The sequence below is a fragment of the Equus caballus genome, chromosome 22 (assembly GCF_041296265.1).
Source record: "Equus caballus isolate H_3958 breed thoroughbred chromosome 22, TB-T2T, whole genome shotgun sequence".
In the NCBI taxonomy this organism is placed as follows: Eukaryota; Metazoa; Chordata; class Mammalia; order Perissodactyla; family Equidae; genus Equus; species Equus caballus.
The window spans coordinates 686919-705619 of record NC_091705.1 but is presented as its reverse complement, the minus strand read 5'-3'; the positions used below and the strand labels follow the sequence as shown (position 1 = coordinate 705619).

The 18701-nt window shown below is 44.9% G+C and overlaps 1 protein-coding gene across 27 annotated transcripts in view; it reads right to left on the bottom strand.

Moving 5' to 3' along the window:
- The window catches only part of LOC106781248 (ral guanine nucleotide dissociation stimulator), a 137291-nt gene that overhangs the window by 20443 nt on the left and 98147 nt on the right, over positions 1–18701 (bottom strand). For 25 of the 27 annotated variants that reach the window (XR_011430633.1, XM_070246968.1, XM_070246980.1 and 22 more), the window contains one exon: positions 17525–17650. The gene's annotated coding sequence lies outside the window, so the exon portion shown is untranslated. Of the gene's footprint in view, positions 1–12997; positions 13048–17524; positions 17651–18701 lie in introns of all 27 variants that reach the window. The other 2 variants (XM_070246969.1, XM_070246975.1) reach the window with 1 other exon arrangement.

Genomic DNA, 18701 nt, shown 5'->3' with positions numbered 1-18701 from the left:
AATACAGAAAATCTTCAGCATATTTATTAGATAAAATGCAGTGAAAGAGATACATATTAATGCTGCTTATTTTAATGAGCCACATTTATTTTACAAGGACAGTGAACAAAGCAATCTGAAAAGCAGGGGGTGAAAAACGAACAGTAGATAAACAGAATCCCAGGAGGGTTTGGAAAAAGCAAGAGAAGCCCCTTACATAACAGTTCATTGGCCTTAGAAAAGGAAAGTACTACTGGATTGTGTTAGGAAGTCAGCAAGATTGAAATATCTAGTGGCTTCAGTGGAAAAATAAGATAGGAAAAAATAACTATGATAGTTATTTGATTTTCCTCCAAATGACTTTATCCCTTAGAGAGCAAGGCACTTTCCTTTTCAATCATCAACACATCAAAGTTTAATTTCCCTCCATTTAGCCTTTTTCGTGGCCATAGGTTAGAAGCAGCAAAGGGGCTCAGCAGGCTGAACCAGTCTGCAGACATACTCTGTCCTGTTCCACACTGGCTCACACACGTGCAAAGTGGTTGCTTCTCACAGGGGAAAAGCCTGCAGGGCTGAAGGGCAGCCACCCCTTGGACCCTGTTTGTTAGTACCATTGGAAATTTCTCCTGAGTCCCTACTCAAAAAGGAAGTGGGTGGGGGGTAGAATAAGAAGGCCATATATTTGAAGGAAATAGGAGAAAATATTTCATTGTGAAAGTAATAAATGTTGCTTTTCAGAAGTCATGTGTATGTTGAAAGTCTATGTCTTAAGGTACCATAATGAAACAATGTACACCTCATCTTCTTCCTCTTTTATCTGAGCATTAGGTTAAAATCCATGAAATTCCTAAGCTTAAAAAAACACAAAAATCACAAGGAAAGTTTTGGAGGTCATGGATGTGTTCAGCACTTGGTTGTGGGGATGATATGATGGGTGTATGCATATGTCCAAACTAATCAATACACATATAGAAAACGTGTGCATTTTTTGTCTATTACTCATACCTCAACAGAGCTAAAAATTCAAATAAATTCCTAAGTTTACTTTTTGAGGGTGTATAAAAGTCAAAATTTCTAATAAAATTCAGATTCTTAATTTCTGAACATAAATAGCATTCCTGCTTTGATGGGTGACCCCAGGACTCTCAAAAAAATCAAGAGCAATTGCTACTGTCAATCTCAGCGGAAGTTATTTTCAACACCTCACCCCCTCCTTTACACCTCATTATTTAAAAACCAAGGAAATAGTCTTCAGCTTTTAAAATGAAGGAGTAAATGAGTCAGCTTGACATTATACTTTATTCAAGATTTAATGTTAAGTAAAGGAAATAACTGAGCATGAGCAGAATCCCTTCCATAACTCATCTTTTCTCCTATGCTGATAATAAAAATGACACTCTACTGAAACATAGTTTGCATGATATATTCTCAATTAAATATACTTAACTGCTGGACATTTTATTTTGAGATTCTTATTCAATTTCTTCATATTTATCTATAAAACTTATTTGGCATCTTTCATCTTTTTACCATTTTCATCTTTTTAACTTTTGAAGGTTTAACTTTCCAAGAGAGTATTTTTTAATGACGAGCTAACTGATGAATTTGTGCACCGACTGTTTTTTTGAGACTGAATATACAAATGGACAAAGGCCAGATCATATATGACAGTATAACTCTGACCCCCAACGTGGGAAGCAAACATCCCAAGAAGCCAAATCACAGCCCCTGCAGCATTCAGCACAGAACAGTCAGCACTTGCTCAGTAACTGCCAGTTTCCAAAACTCTCGTTCTGCTTTCAACACAGGACCGCCAGAGAAAGTCACATATGCTCCCTAAACCATCACATAGGATGCCTGCCTTCTACTTAGTGAGCTCCAGCTTCCCCGTGTCAACAACTTCCAATCAGGCCACCCCTCCCCCACTCCCCTGCCCTCTGCCACCCTCTCCCCTCCCTTTCCCTTCTCTCCTCTTCTTGTGCATGCAACAATCCTCTCCTGTCGCATTACAGTCTCTGCAATATTTTTAACGTGTGATAGAGCAGCTCCTCCCTCAGAGTTCTTCCTGGTCCATATTTTCCTAGCTTAGCTTATGCGTTTATTTTTTCCATGTAGGATCATTTATCTAACTCAACAGAAAAGCTCATTAAAATTTTTATTGGCATTGTATTCAATTTATAAAGTAATGGGACTGACCATTTAATGAAACTTCCTAACTTAAAACATAGACTGACTTTCCATTTGCCAACTATTTTTAATTGAAATTTATAGTGTGATCGTTGTAGATTCTACACTGCTGTAAGGAATAACTCCAAAAGTTCCAGTGTACACTTTACCCAGTTCCTTACAATGATAACATTCTGCAAAACTATAGGACGATACCACAGCCAGCTTGTTGGCATTGATGCAATCCACTATCTTATTCAGATTTCTCCAGTTTTACTTGTACTAATTTGTTCCTGTGTACTTAGTTCTGTACAATTTTATCAGATGTGCAAGTTTCTGTATCCATCACAGCTAAAATAATGACCAGTTTTATCACTACAAGGTATTCTTGTATTGCCTATTAAACAATCAATGGATGTTATTTTTTAGAGCAGTTTTACGTTTACAGCAAAATTTAACGAAATACACAGTGTTCTCATATAGTCCTTGCCCCCACATATGCATAACCTTTCTGTTGTCAATATCCCTCATCAGATTAGTATACTTTTCACAATTGATGAACATACATAGGCACATCATTATCACTCAAAGTCCATAATTTACATTAAGGTTCACTCTTGGTGTCAGAGATCACTAAGGTATAACTCTGTGGTCCCTTTCTGGATTCTCTACTCTGTTCCATTGATTTATGTAGCTGTCCTACAATGAAAATGATGATGCTGTGATTACAGTATGTACAAGGCAATACTAAATATTGTTAAAGTGTTTACTGCCGCATTATTCTTCCTGTCATGATTGTTTTAGCTACTCTCAGCTATGTGCCTTTCTATACAAATTTTAGAAAAAGGTGTCTCTGTCTACAAACTGTGGTGGAATTTTTATTAGAATAATATTAGACCTATAGATCAATTTGGGGATAATTGAGACCTGTACTCATTATTCTATCCAGTAACATGGTGAGGACTGCAGAATTCTCAGCACATAACAACTCCTTCCAAACCCCCACACCAGGAGGAGACTCAACCAAACTCTGGCGTGGCTTCTAGCTGCATAAGTCTGTGTAACCGGAATGACTCCAGCCCACCATTAAAATGCCTTCCTGAGAGCTCAAAGCTGACAGAAAAATTTGCTATTTATTTTAGTCAACACCCAATTATAGGCCTCTGATCCCCCTTCTTAGAGTATTTACTAAAGAGGGCTTACAACTGTAGATATGTATCTCTCACAATTCTCTAAAGGACCTAAGAGCCACTCCTTTGAAATACGATCATTAAGACAGATAGAGCCTCTTTCTCTCAACTTCTGAGTGAGGATAGAATCCTAACTTTGATAACTGCAAAGTAACGAACACAGTGGGTCTAATCACAGTTACACTGACCAACCTTTCTACTTTTTCACTTCTTTGACTCTACTGAGCCCCTGAACCCTGCTCCTTCATTCCCTCTTTAAAATTCTAGATTCACCTCCGTACAAATCTGAGCGCAGCTCAGCTTCTGTCAGCTGTTACTGAATAAAATCTGCTTTCACCACTTTAACTAATTTCTGCTGCATTTGTCTCTTACAATAGTAAGGCTCTCAATTTATTTGCATCTTCTTTAATCACTGTAATCGGTATTTTATAATTTTCAGCATCAGATCCTGTACACATGTTCTTGAATTTATGCCTGAATATTTCATGTTCTTCGGAGTGGTTTTAAATAATACAGCATTTTCAAGTTTATCATCTGCAGGTTCATCATTAGTCGTAGAAATAAAATTGTCTTTTGTGTCTTGATCTTGTACTTTGTACTTGGTGAACTTTTTGTACTCATGTATTAGTTCTGATTTTTTTTTTTTTGTAGATTCCCAGAGTTTTTTTACACAGACAACAATGAAACTAGGAATGGTTACATTTTTTCCTTTCTAAACTCTATGGCTTTTATTTCCTTTACTTCTGTTATTGCCAGAAGCTTCAGTATTTTGTTGAATAAGAGTAGTGAAAGTGGTATTCCTTTCCTTGTTCCTTATTGTGGGGAGAATCATTTAGTCTTTCCCTGTTAAGCATGAAGTCAACTGTGCATTTTCTGTAGATGACCTTCAACAAGTGAAAGTAGTTTCCATCTATTTCAAACTTGCTAGAAAATTTTATGACAAACAGGAGTTGGATTGTATCAAATGTTTTCTCTACATCTCTTGCTTATTAACAAGTCTTGCCCTTAAACAAATAGACAGCCAGTTATTTCTCTGGCAAAAATTGGTTTATCTGGGATTAGCAAAGAATAGCCATTTGGAGTGTGCAACCATGGCAAGCCATGCAGGAGCACCCAGCAAGGAAGAGAGGAGAAGCTCTTTTATCTCAGAGTGGGGAAAACTGTGGGGGCTATTGGACACAGTCTTGAGGGCAGTGGCTTTTCATCGGCAGAGTTGTGACAGTCTCTCCTTGGCTTAGTTTCTGACTGGTCAGGAAGAGAAAGTCTTTATTCTTCCTGTTGCACTGCGCCTTTGACATAGGGCATGAGAACTCCCTCTATTAGCCTTCCAACACTATTTCAACTACGTTTCCGTTTATTAACTTTCACATGTCCCCATTTTGATTGCGATCTTTCTCTGAAAGCACTGTTGATCTGCAGTCAGATTTTTCCACTTTCAGTAGCCTCTCGTCCCTCGATGCCAGGAAGGAGCTTCTCTGGGAGTCATGTCCCAGGTTGGAGGAAAAACACACAGATTGGAAACCTATTGTGGCCACATTTGAGGAACACGGAGTGAGAGGAGGGAGAACTCTCTGGCACCTTTTACCTGAAGTTTGCATGTTATCAAGATCATAGGCATTGGAGATGATCTGAAGTGTCATGTCATCCTCAAAGGTTTGGCAGACAAACTTCCAACAGACCTGGTCCAGACACCTTGGAAACCTTCGCATCAGATACTGTCTGCTTCCATTTGGAGAAATCTTTATTTTTAAGTCACCAAATGATGTGCAGTTCCCCCCAGAGTTTGTGCTTTCTTCAGGTGTGTTGCATGAATCCAAGTCTTGAGTTTTGTGGCAAAAAGCTTGGCTAGCAGCGCCCGATTGAGGAAAATACTATCATCTTGGTTGAGTTTTGTTAGTTTGAAATTTTTGGTAAATTGTTCCTTGTTTTCAAGTTGTTAAATTTATGAGAATGGAGCTGTTTATATTATTTTCAATGGCTGAAGAACCTGCAGTGATCTATCCCTCTAGTGTGTCTCAGGCCTTTGAGGGTGAAGAGGCTTCCCCAAAGCTTCTTGAGGCAGAACCCTGTTTGCTGTTGGCCCCTAACAGCTTGAGTGCATCTGGGTTGGGGAGGAGACAGAGACTTCCAAGAACAAGTTGTTTCTTCTTGAAGGAATGCTGAAGATGCCCAAAGTATGGTACTTTGACATACAAATTATTTTGAGCCAAAAGCAATCGAGAGCCAGCAGATGCAGGAAAAACTCTTGATCTCCACCTTGACTGCTTTAAATGAAGGATAGACTTCCTCTTTGGAAAGGAAATTTATGTTTATAAAGGAAATTTCCATTAGTAAAAGCATCTGCACCAGAAAGAGAATGACTCTTAGAGAATTTTTTTTTGAGGAAGATTAGCCCTGAGCTAACATTCCCCACCAACCCTCCTCTTTTTGCTTAAAAAGATAGGCCCTGAGCTAACATCCATGCTCATCCTCCTCTACTTTATATGTGGGATGCCTGCCACAGCGTGGCTTGATAAGTGTTGTGTAGGTCCGCACCTGGGATCTGAACTGGTGAACCCCAGGCCATCAAAGCAGAATGTGTGAATTTAACCCGTGTGCCACCAGGCCAGCCCCTACAGAATTTTTTTTTTTTTTTAGGAAGATTAGCCCTGAGCTAACTGCTGCCAATCCTCCTCTTTTTGCTGAGGAAGACTGGCCCTGAGCTAGCATCCACGCCCATCTTCCTCTGCTTTATGTGTGGGACACCTGCCACAGCCTGGCGTGCCAAGTAGTGCCATGTCTGCACCTGGGATCAGAACCGGCAAACCCCAGGCCACCAAAGTGGAACTTGCGCACTTAACCAGTGAACCATCAGGCCAACCCCTAGAGAATTTTTTTAACTGAGAGATTTATCTGCATAACAAGGCAAGCTTTATTTATTATACATTTTCTCCCCTCATCTTCCCATAATTTTTCTTCAGCCACTTCCTGCTGCTGCTCACCCAGATGGCTTCCTGCTTCCAAGCTCCCCCATGTGCACCCAGTGTGGACTGGACTTGCAACTGGCAGCTGGTGTGGAGCTGCCTGCTCGAGGGCTGCAGAGCACCATCCTAAGTTTCATCCCCAGCATGACCTACCTGGCCAGCAATACTCAGGATCTGCCACCACTGCACAGGATTGGGGCAGCTGCACTGATGGTTCAGATTGTGGGCAGTACCCAGCCCAATTCCCACTCACTTTTGTTGACCACACGCCTGTGCTGTTTGCAGATGATACAGATTTAAAAGAGAAGTCATATCCTGTCGTTAAAGTGGAACCGTTGGACTGACTTGAGGGATTTTTCAACACCTGTAAAACTAAAGAGAAGCTGGGAGAATTATCAGAAGAGTTCTACAAAAATGAACTACTATCGATTGAAATGTTGAATATACATGTCCCTGCAGTTGCTAAATTGAGATGTCTTTTAGATAGTTCTCCTAGGGAAGATTTACTAGACATTCTGACATCACTTATCCAAACAAGCAACAAAAATGCTCCAAATTTTAGATACTGTGACTCTGGAGGAAACTGTCCAAGATGATGATACCACTGCTGGTGAAACAAATGCAAGAATTGAAATTGCTTTAAAAAAAAAAACAGAAAACTTGGGGCCGGCCTCGTGGCACAGTGGTTAGGTTTGCATGTTCTCCTTCAGTGGCCTGGACTTTGCCGGTTCAGATCCTGGGTGCAGACCTATGCACCACTCATCAAGCCATTCTGTGGCAGGAGTCCCACATATAATGTAGAGGAAGGTGGGCATGGATGTTAGCACAGGGCCAGTCTTCCTCAGCAAAAAGAGGAGGATTGGTGGTAGATGTTAGTCAGGGCTAATCTTCCTCAAAAAAAAAAAAATTATAACAATAAAACAGAAAAAGCGAGAAAGATGATAATAAATGCATTATATGAATATGCCTCAATAGGATTTCACACATCCTAGGTACTTTATTTTCTGGCACATTGTTATGGGATATCATGCAGGTGATTTCGACATATCCTGTGTGTTTTCCATGCGTGTCCGACACCTGATTCTGGCGTGTCCGGCAGGTAGTTTCAGTGAATCAGGCACCTGGTTCCAGCGTATCCAACAGGTGGTCCCGGCATGTCTGGTAGGCGATTCCAGCACATGTGACATGTGGTTCCGGTGTATCCGGCAGGGGATTTCGACGTGTCCGGCAGGTGGTTCCAGCATGTCCAGCACCTGATTCTGGCATGTTTTGCAGGTGGTTCCGTCATGTCGGCACCTGGTTTTGGCATGTGCGACACCTGTGTCTGGTGTATCTGGCAGGTGGTACTCACAAGACTGGCAGGTGGTTCAGTTGTGTCTGGCACCTGGTTTTGGCATGTGCGACACCTGCGTCTGGTGTATCCGGCAAGTGGTTCTCACAAGACTGACAGGTGGTTCAAGTGCGTCAAGCAGGTGGTTCTGGCATTTCAGGCACCTGGTTCTGGCCTCTGCTGTACCTGTTTCTGGTGTATCCATCACATGGTTCCAGTGTGGCTGGCACATGGTTCTGGCATATTCGGCAGGTGCCTTCAGCGTACTGGGTGCCTGGTTCCGGCGTATCTGACAGTGGGTTCCATGGTTTCTGGCAGGTGGTTCCTGCGTGTCTGGCATGTGGTTCCGGTACGCTCTGAATGTGGTTCCAGCGTGTCCGTCAGGTGGCTACCATGTGTCCAGGACCTGATTCCATCGTGTGCGGTTGGTACTTTCAGAGTGTCCAGGTGTTGGTTCCAGCATGTCTGGCCATTGGTTCCCGCATGTCCAGGGGTGATTCCGGTGTGTCCGGCAGGTTGTTCCGGCCTTTTCCAGAAATTGCTTCTGGTGTACCCAGGACCTGGTTCTGGTGTATCCGGCAGGTGATTTTGGCGTGTCCAGCAGGTTGTTCCAATGTGTTACCCTGGTGGTTCCGGCCTCCGTGGCAGGTGTTTGTGGCATGTCTGACACCTGATTCTGGCGTATACGGCAGGTGGTTTCAGAGTGTCTGGTACCTGGGTGCGGCACATCCAACAGGTGGTTCCGAAGTGTCTGGCAGGTGGTTCTGAAGTGTCTAGCATGTGGTTCTAGTACGTTCGGAACATGGCTCAGGCGTGACCGTTGGGTGCTTCAGGCATGTGCAGGAGTTGGTTCTGGTGTGTCAGAGTCATGGTCCCAGCATGTCCGTCATTTGGTTCCAGGTGGTTCTGGCTTGTCTGGTGGGTGCTTCCAGTGTGTCTGGCGGGTCGTTCTGGCATGTCTGTGTGGTGGTTCCAGAGTGTGTGGCGGGTGGTTACGGCATGTCTACCAGGTTTTTCCAGCATCCAAGGTGCCTGGTTCCAGCGTATCAGGCAGGTGATTTTGGCGTGTCCAGCAGGTGGTTCAGGTCTGTACGGGAGATGGTTCCGGCGTGTCCAACATGTGGTTCTGGCATATCTGAGAGGTGGCTCCGGTGTGTCCGGCAGGTGGTCCCGTTCTGTCTGACACATGGTTACGGGGTATCATGCAGGTGATTTCAACGTGCCCTGTCGGTTGTCAAGGCCTGTCTGACACCTGGTTCTTGTGTGCCCGGCAGGTAGTTTCAGTGAATCAGGCACCTGGTTCTGGCATATCCAACAGGTGGTCCCGGCATGTCTGGTACGTGATTCCCGCCTGTGCAGCACATGGTTCCGGCGTATCCGGCAGGTGATTTCGACGTGAGCGGCAGGTGGTTCCAGCATGTCAGGCACCTGGTTCTGGCATGTCTTGCAGGTGACTCACTCGTGTCTGGGACTTGGTTCTGGCATTTCTTTAAGGTGGTTCATTCATGTCCAGCACCTGGTTTTGGCGTGTGCAACACCTGTTTCTGGAGTTCTCGGCAGGTGGTTCTCACAAGACTGGCAGGTGCTTTAGGCGTGTCCAGCAGGTGGTTCTGGCATGTCGGGCACCTGATTCTGGTGTGCCCAGCATGTGGTTCCAGACTGTCTGTCAAGTGGTTCAAGCTGGTCTAGCAGGTGTTTCAGGTGTGTCCAGCAGCTGTTTCAGGCGTGTCCGGCACCTGGTTCTGGCCTGTGCTGGACCTGTTTCTGGTGTATCCGTCACATGGTTCCAGCGTGTCTGGCACATGGTTCTGGCATATTCGGTAGGTGGCTTCAGCATACTGGGAGCCTGGTTCCGGTGTATCTGACAGTTGGTTCCATGGTGTCTGGCAGGTGGTTCCTGTGTGTCTGGCATATGGTTCTGGTACATTCGAAAGGTGGTTCCGGCATGTCCAGCAGGTTGCAACAGTGTGTCTGGGACCTGATTCCATCCTGTCCGGTTGATGCTTTCAGAGTGTCCTGGCTTTGGTTCCAGCCTGTCTTGCAATTAGTTCCCACATGTCCGGTGGGTGATTCTGCCGTGTCTGGCAGACTTTCCAGCCTTTTCCAGAAATTGGTACTGGCGTATCCAGGACCTGGTTCCGGTGTATCCGGCAGGTGATTTTGGCGTATCCAGCAGGTTGTTCTGGCGTGTTAGGATGGTGGTTCCAGCTCGTGTGGCAGGTGTTTGTGGCGTGTCTGGCACCTGGTTCTGGCATATTTGGGAGGTGGTTTCAGTGTATCTGGTACTTGGTTCTGGGATATCCAACAGGTGGTTCCGAAGTGTGTGGCATGTGGTTCTGGTAGGTTCAGAAGATGGTTCCGGCCTGTCTGTTAGGTGCTTCCAGAATGTCTGGAAGTTGGTTCTGGTGTGTCAGACTCATGTTTCCAGTGTGTCCAGTGGGTGGTTCCAGGTGGATCTGGTGTGTCCGGTGGGTGCTTCCGATGAGTCTGCTGGGTCGTTATGGGATGTCTGTGTGGTGGTTCCAGAGTGTTCGGCGGGTGCTTTCGGCATGCCTGTCGGGTTTTTCCAGCCTCTAAGGCGCCTGGTTCAAGCATATCCAGCAGGTGAGTTCTTTCTCAGCTTCCTAAAGAGCTGGAAGCAAGACAGTTTGTGGCTTGTCTCCGCTTGAGGGACGGAGGCAGTGCTTTGTGCCATCCACCTCTCGAGCAATACAGGGCATGGTTGAGAGGAAATGGGCCTTTCTGACATAGGGGCTTTCTGACACTCTCTCCACGAATGCACAAGGACAGTTGGTTAAAAGCCTCTTGTCTCTATCCTCCTAAGCTTGTGGAATCAGAATCATTCGGGCCTTGGCCCCATTGCTTAAGGGGAAGATGTAGCCATTACCCCTGAGCCGGGTTGGCAAGAGGGAAATGTGGCAGAAGCAGAAGTTCTAAAGCAACGAGTTAAGGGCTGGGAGGAAATGGCGTTCAGCTGCCTGTGTATGAGAGGTTCCCAATATGCTGTAAGAGCACTGTGGAAAGCGACTTCTTTCTCAGCTTCCTAAAGAGCTGGAAGCAAGATGGTTTGTGTCTTGTCTCCCCTTGAGGGATGGAGGCAGTGCTTTGTGCCTTCCACCTAAAGAGCAATGTAGGGCACAGCTGAGAGCAAAGGGGCCTTTCTTCCATAGGTGCTTTCTGACACTCTCTCCTCCAGTGCACAAAAGCGGTTGGTTAAAAGCCTATTGTCTTTCTCCTCCTAAGCATGTGGATGCACAATCATTTGGGCCTCAGCCTCCTTGCTTAAGGAGAAGATGTAGGCATTTTGTCTGAGCCGGGTTGGCAAGATGGAAATGCCCCAAAAGCAGAAGTTCTAAAGCAGCGAGTTAAGGGCTCCAAATAAACAGCATTTCAGGTGCCTTTGTATGAGATGTTCAAGGTACACTATAAGAACAGTGTGGCAAGTGAGTTCTTTCTCAGCTTCCTAAAGAGCTGGAAGCAAGATGGATTATTGCTCATCTCCCCTTGAGGGTTGGAGGCAGTGTTTTGTGCCTTGCAATTTTAGGGCAATGTAGGACTCTGCTGAGCAAACTTGGCCTTTCTTCCATAGCTGCTTTGTGAACACTCTCTCCACCCATGCACAAGGGTGGCATGAGAGGTTGCCAGTATGCTGTAAGAGCACTGTGGAAAGCCAGTTTTTCTTAACTTCCAAAGAGTGGTTGGTTAAAATCCTATTGTCTCTCTCCTCCTAAGCATGTGGAAGGACAACCATTCGTGCCTCAGCCGAATGATTTGGGTGGGACTTGTGTGACCCACCTGCCTGAAATGCTGGAACCAACTGTTGGACACTTCATAAGCATCATCTGGAAACGGTGGAACCACCCACCGCAGATGTGAGAATCAGGTCCAAAACGTGCCAGAAGCACCTGCAGGACACACCAGAACCATATGACTCAAACACCAAAATCACCTGCCGGATACACAAGAACCACTTGATGGACACTCCAGAATCACATGACGGGCATGAAAGAACCATCTCTCAGAGTGCCAGAACCATGTGCTGGAAATGCCGGAACCACATCACTGACAGACATGAACCACCTGCTGGACACGCCTGAACCACCTGCTTCACTCGCTGGAACCACCTTCTGGACAAGCCAAAATCACCTGCTGGATACACTGGAACCAGGCCCCTTAGAAGCCGGAAAAAGCCAACAGACATGCCAGAAGCACCTGCCACACACTCTGGAACCACCATACAGACATGCCTGAATGACCCGCCATACACACCAGAAGCACCCACCAGACACGCCAGAACCACCTGGAACCACCCGCCAGACACACTGGAACCATGACACTGACACGCCAGAACCACCTTGCAGACATGCCAGAAGCACCCAAAGGACATGCTGGAACCATCTTCCAAACGTACCAGAACCACATGCCAGACACACAGGAACCACCTGTCACACACTTCGCAACCACCTGTTGGATATGCCGAGACCATGTGCCAGATACACTGAAACCACCTCCCGAATACGCCAGAATCAGGTGCTGGCCATGCCACAAACACCTGCCAGACAAGCCGGAACCACCAGCCTAACACGCCAGCACAACCTGCCGGACATGCCAAAATCACCTGCTGGAAAAACCGGAACCAGGTCCTGGATACGCCAGAACCAATTTCCAGAAAAGGCCAGAGCAACCTGCCAGACAGCCTGGAATCCCCCGCCAGGCATGCGGGAACCAACTGTCAAACACGCCGGAACCAACACCTGGACACACTGAACGCACCAACCACACACGAAGGAATCAGGTTCCGGACACATGGTAGCCACCAGTCGGACATGCCGGAACCACCTTCAGAACATACTGGAACCATATGCCAGACACACAGGAACTACCTGCCAGACACCACGGAACCAATGGTCAGATACGATGGAACCAGGCGCCCAGTACGCTGAAGCCACCTGCTGAACACGCCCAAACGCTGTGCTGGACATGCCAGATCCATATGATGGATACAACAGAAACAGGTCCAGCACAGGCCAGAACCAGGTTCCAGAAACAGCTGAAACAGCGGCTGGATACACCTGAACCACCTGTTAGACCAGCCTGAACCACTAGATGGAGAATCCTGAACCACATGCCAGGCACACTGTAACCAGGTGCCCGACACGCCTGAACCACCTTCTGGACACGTCTGAACGACCTACAAGTCTTGTGAGAACCACCTGCCGGATACACCAGATACAGGTGTCGCACACACCGAAACCAGGTGATGGATATGACTGACCACCTGCAAGACATGCCAGAACCAGACATGCCAGATGGGGAAGAGGTGATTTTGGGGGAGAGGAGCTTTGTAGATTTCTCACTTGGGCACTTACCTGTTTTGTTCTCCATCCAGGTTTTTTCTGGGAGCAAGTTCTTGAGAAACCTATAATGAAAAGTATGAGCTATCTACATAGGGAGAACTCAGACTTCGTTCAGCAATTCCCTGGGCATCTGGAGACTTGATAGAATACTTTTTTCTTTTTCCATTGCCAACACCCATGCCCATTCAGGCCTATGTGAGTTTTTACAATGCTCCTCCAACTGGTCTCCAAGCCTCCAGCGTGCCTCATTTCTCTTCATCGTAGAGGACAATAGCAGATCAATGTTTCTGAGGCATGGCTCCACCAGTGCCCTCTCTGATGCGGAAACCTTCCTCTCACTGCCTACCTGATAGACTCCAACTCTCTGCCTTAGCACTCAAGGGCCCCTCCGCCTTTCATGTATCCCACAGTCCTGCCAAACCGAACAGTACCCACTACCCAAAAACACATATTGCATTCTTCTCTTTCACCTCTGCCTGATCAGATGATGGACTTGAAACAAAGCCATCATTTGCTAGTTAAGTGACTTTTGCACAGGTCATTTCACCTCCCTGACCCTCAGTTTCTGCATATATAAGTGATGAATAGTAAGATTCACCTCATATTGTTCTTATAAAGAATTAAAATTGACTTAGAGAGCATATGCAAAAACAGCTGGCTCCCTGCCTGACATGCTGCAGTCACCAATAATTATTCGGATCTAAATATTGGCTTATGCCATGCCCTGCTTCTTTTCCTATTTAAACCTTAGCCTTCAAAAATCGGTGTGTACCCTTTCTTGAAAACCAGCCCAAGGTGTAAACTGAAGTTCATTTTCCTAAGCTGCTCAGTAACATTTATAACGCAAAGTCTAATGCGTTAGATCGGTTTTTTTTTTTTTAAGCAAAAGAAGCTAACTCTGGCTAACTTCAGTTTTCTTATTGAAGAAATTGACTAGAAGGATTTACGGTAACTCACATAACTGAAGGGAATTTTTGAAAAAATCAACAAACAAAAAGCAAAAATAAGCTTTGGAAGACACAATAGAGCACAGTGTATAGTTATTATTACTGCCGTTCACCAAATATTGTCGGCTCTTCTCTGGCACACAGAAGGGATGTATCTTCTTGGCCCCTTAAAGTCAAATGTGACTTTGTGAGCCTTTGGCAAATGAAACTTGAGCAAAAATGAGGCTGTCTCTTCCAGACAAACCTTTGGCAAACAGTAGGAGTGTGTTTTTCCTGCCTGGCAGTTGTGCAAGAAGTTGGATCGAGCATCTTTTAGCTGCCATCTACTCAATCCTCCAGACTGAGCAAGGATAATACAGAGCCAGCCCCTGATGACATGGAGCATGTTCGAGAAATAAACTTTGGTTATTTTTAGCTGAGACTTAGGAGTTTGTTGTGAATACAGCACAACATGGACTATCTGACTGATGAAAACATATGTAGGGGAGGAAGACATTTCCTCTTCCCAAATGTGGGTTCGTCTGGCTGGAGAACGAATTAAATTCACATGAGACAGAAAAGCAAGAGAAAATTAAACAAAGCTTTATGAGGAACCGTGGCCCGGTGCCTTTCTTCGTGAAGGAAGAAAGGGCACCAAAGAAGTGGGGTGCACATAGTGGTTATATACCGCCAAATGGGGTGTTTCACATGTGATTGAAATGTCCCTCCCACAATAGTCACAAGATTGCCCTGTCGGCACTTGATGGACACAGCAGGTAGTGGGTCTGCTATCTCAGTGGGCATAGCAGGACTCAAGTCGATTGTCTGGAGCTGGGCGGTCACAGGTGAGCTCAGCAATCAGTTCCTAGCCTAAGGAAAGATGCTTAATCCTTAAGAAATGCCAACGTTGGGAGGGGGAGGAAAGTCAGTTACAGGAGGTTACCAGACTAGCACAATAAAATGCAGATTTAAGTCCTTGCCTTTGGTATTGATTAAGAGTTTTTAGAGAGAAGGTCATCTCCTTTCTTCTTCCTGGTACAGAGAGGGAGGCAACTTTTACAGATAGAGATTTACCTTACAAATGTAAATGTGCCCTAACAAAGGGCAAGTTCCATTCCTCCTTCCCTGTCCCAGTTTATCAAAAGCAATCAGCCTCAAATAATCCTGATGCCAAAGAGACATATCTTGGGGTGGCCATTTCCAGGTCCCCACACACACATATTACCAATTTCCTGTGCTGTTGACCAAAATGACTTCAGTGAGCCAATATTAGAATTCCTTTTCACAAAGGTGGATAAGTGACAGATTAGAAGTCTACACTGTCCCAGGAGTGTAGACAGATACCATGCTTATATATAGCAAAAATATTTCCTCATTTTGTCCTTTACCTGTCAATAAAAAAGTATATCTATAGAAATCTGGAGGTAAAGCTCCAGACAAAACCAACATGGTGACAAGGAGGAACATTACATACTTGTAAAAGGAGCGACAGATGAGAAAATAATAATAATGGCTGGGAACTTATAGAACCTTGCATTGAAAGGGATCTCATATGGAACTCAGGAAATATTTATAGCTGAAAGCACTACATGACAAAATCTGGTGGATGGAATTAAACAATACTTAGAAGAAAGATACCTTCAACATATGTATCTAAAAAGAAAAATTAGAAACCAATGAGCTACTTGTTCAAGAAGCTAGACAAAGAGCAAGACAGTAAAGTCAGGAAGAAAGGAAATGAGGAAGAGAAATGCCAAACCTTTGTTTCTATTTATTTGCTCTTTATTTATTGCTATGGACTGAATTCTCTCTCCCCACCATTCATATATGGAAGCCCTGACCCCCCCTTGTGACCATGTCCAGACACAAGGTCTTTAGGAAGTAATTATGGTGAAAATGAAGTCATAATGGTGGAACCTAAATCAGATAGGACTGTGGCCTCATCAGAAGTGGAAGAGATCTCTCTTTCTGTTTCTTCACACGCATACACACACCCCACCATCTGAGGACTCAGTGAGAAGGGGACCTTATGCAAGCTAAGGAGAGAGAGCCCTCGCCAGAACCTGACCATGCTGGCATCCTGATCTCAGGCTTCCAGCCCCCAGAATGGTGAGAAAATAAATTTGTGTTGTTTAAGTCACCCACGCTATGGCATTTTGTTATGGGAACCCAAGCTAAGACGCTTATCTTTCACAGTTTGTTCCTAGGTTCTGGTACCAATTCCAATGTGTGTGGGGTTGGGGGTCGGGGGAGTCCCCCCCACCAACAAGCAATTCTTGGGACACCAGCTGGGTGTCCTACAATTCAACTCGATTCTGACACTATGTACCCAGAGACAGCATCACATCCCACAGGTTAAGGGTTCAGTCCCCAAGACTGCCCCCACTGCAGGTGCCAAGAGCAAGTCTAGGTTGTCGCCTATGCTTCTGAGCAACTGGCTGTCAGTAGGAGGTTCTCAAGACTCTCTACTCCGGTTCGACGAATTTGCTAGGGCGGCTCACAGAACTCAGAGAAACCTCTTACTTACTAGATTACCTGTTTATTAGAAAAGGATATGACTCGGGAATAGCTCGATGGAACAGACGCACAGGGCAAGACATGGGGAAAGGGCACTGAGCTTCCACGCCCTCTCCAGGTAACCACTCTCCCAGAACCTGCACATGGTCACCAACCTGGATGCTCTTGGAAATCTGTCCTTTTGGGTTTTTATGCATAAGCCGTTTATTTATTCTCTTACCCTCAGCTGCTGTTTTTCCTTCCCCATTTATAGCCCAAAGCCAATCAAAGAAGGACATGTGCAGTGTGATGCTGTTCCTGTACATTTTTTAAGTGCATAACAATGTAAGAATTTGTTAACGGAGACATACACATGTATGTCTTGACTATGCATAAAAATGTAATCTTTTGTTAATGGAGCCATGCACATGGATATTCTTGGAATCATAAAGAGTGTAATTAATTTTAGGATATTGATACCTATGATGAGGGAGGGAGGAGAACGGGATGGAAATGTGAATTTTAGGTGTGACGGCAACATTTTGCTTCTTAAAAACAGAGATATCGTTGTGGGCTGAATCATGTCCCTGAAAATTCATATGTTGAAGTCCTAACTCCAGGACCTCAAAATAGGGCTGTATTTGGAGAGAGGGCCTCTAAAGAGGTAATTAAGGTAAAGTGAGGTCACATGGGTAGGCTCCAATCCAATGTGACTGATAGTCACGTAAGAAGAGAAGATTAGAACTCAGACACACACAGAGGGAAGACCGTGTGAGGACACAGGGAGAAGCGGCCGGGGAGAGAGGCCTCAGAAGAGACTATACCGGCCAACGCCTTGATCTTGAACTTCAGCCTCCAGAACCATGAGAAAATAAATTTCTATTGTTTAAGCCACCCTACGTGTGGTATTTTGTCATGGCAGCCCCAGCAAATGAATGCAACATCGGAAGCAAATAGGGCAGAATTGAACGTCTGTTCTTTCTGGGTATTGGGGCCGGAGATAGAGGTCATACTATGTACTCTTCTGCATATTTGAAATATTTCCATAATAGTTAAGAAAATAACAAGCAGATCCCGAAAAAGAATAACCAGAGAGTAGAAATTTATGTGTGATTACCTTACAGGCCAAGGTGGGTTTCGCGTTGGGCAGGTGGTTCTCTTCCACAGGGTGTGTCAGTCACCCATGAATTCCCGTCTCTTGGCTCCGCCATTCCTGACGCCTGTATCATCGTCTGCAACCAATCTGCACAAGGAGAAAGAAGGAACACGGAGAAGACACACCTGCTTTCAAAAGTTCCAACCTGGAAATGGCACACACCACTTCCACTCCCATTGCATTGGCTGAAACATAGTCACACGCCACACCTCACTGCAAGTTGCTGGGTGACTGCCTTCCTGGGCATCCAGGACAAGGATGTGGACAAACAGCCAGTAGTCCCACCCACAATGTCATCAGGTTGACCCTGGTCTTCATGCTGCTGCTCAGTCTACAGCGTGTCTGCCAGGTCTATGGTTAGGGTTTAGATATTTTACAAAGGCGCGGGGTTGGGGGTCATGGTTTGGGACTTCAAAGAGGAGGAAGCCAATTCACAAGGAGACAGAAAACCAAATGTTTGCTGGGCCATCTCTAAACAAATGAGAGAGAACTTGTGTAAAATGGGCCCGGCTAGGTACCTTCTTCTCTACCACATCTAGAGTTCCCTACGTTGACAGCTCCTTCCTGGAACAGGCCTTCTGTCTTAAATTCTTTTAGGCAGTTAGGGGCGAGGCCAAAGTTTCTTTTATATATAAATTTTATGTGTATATATGTAATTTATAGAACTAAATAAATGAATTTAAATATAGATACAATGGATTATATATTCTATTATATATCAATATTAATATATATTATATATATATATATAGATAATCTCCTTGGTTCTCCAGAGAACCCTGACAAATACAGGAGGAGTTAATATTCTTTTATCGATGGCATTTACATTTAATCATTTGAAATTCTTAGTTATGACATTGTTATGGCTTGCAAGGAAGTGTCCTTTTCAGTGTTTCATTTAGAGGCCTCAAGATACCAATTTTAAAAAGTTTCCCATTTTATTTGTTTGGTTTGATAGGCTTTTTCCAATTGAGTGCACAGATAAACCAATTTAGGAATTTCAAAGGAGCCCCATTTAGGCCAGTGAAGCTTTAAATCACCCTGAGTAATCTGAGCCCAGTGGGACAAAAATCTACATGTTGAAGGTCTGTATTCTTTAAAGACAAAACCAGCAGGAGTCCCAGAGTGGGGCTGTTCT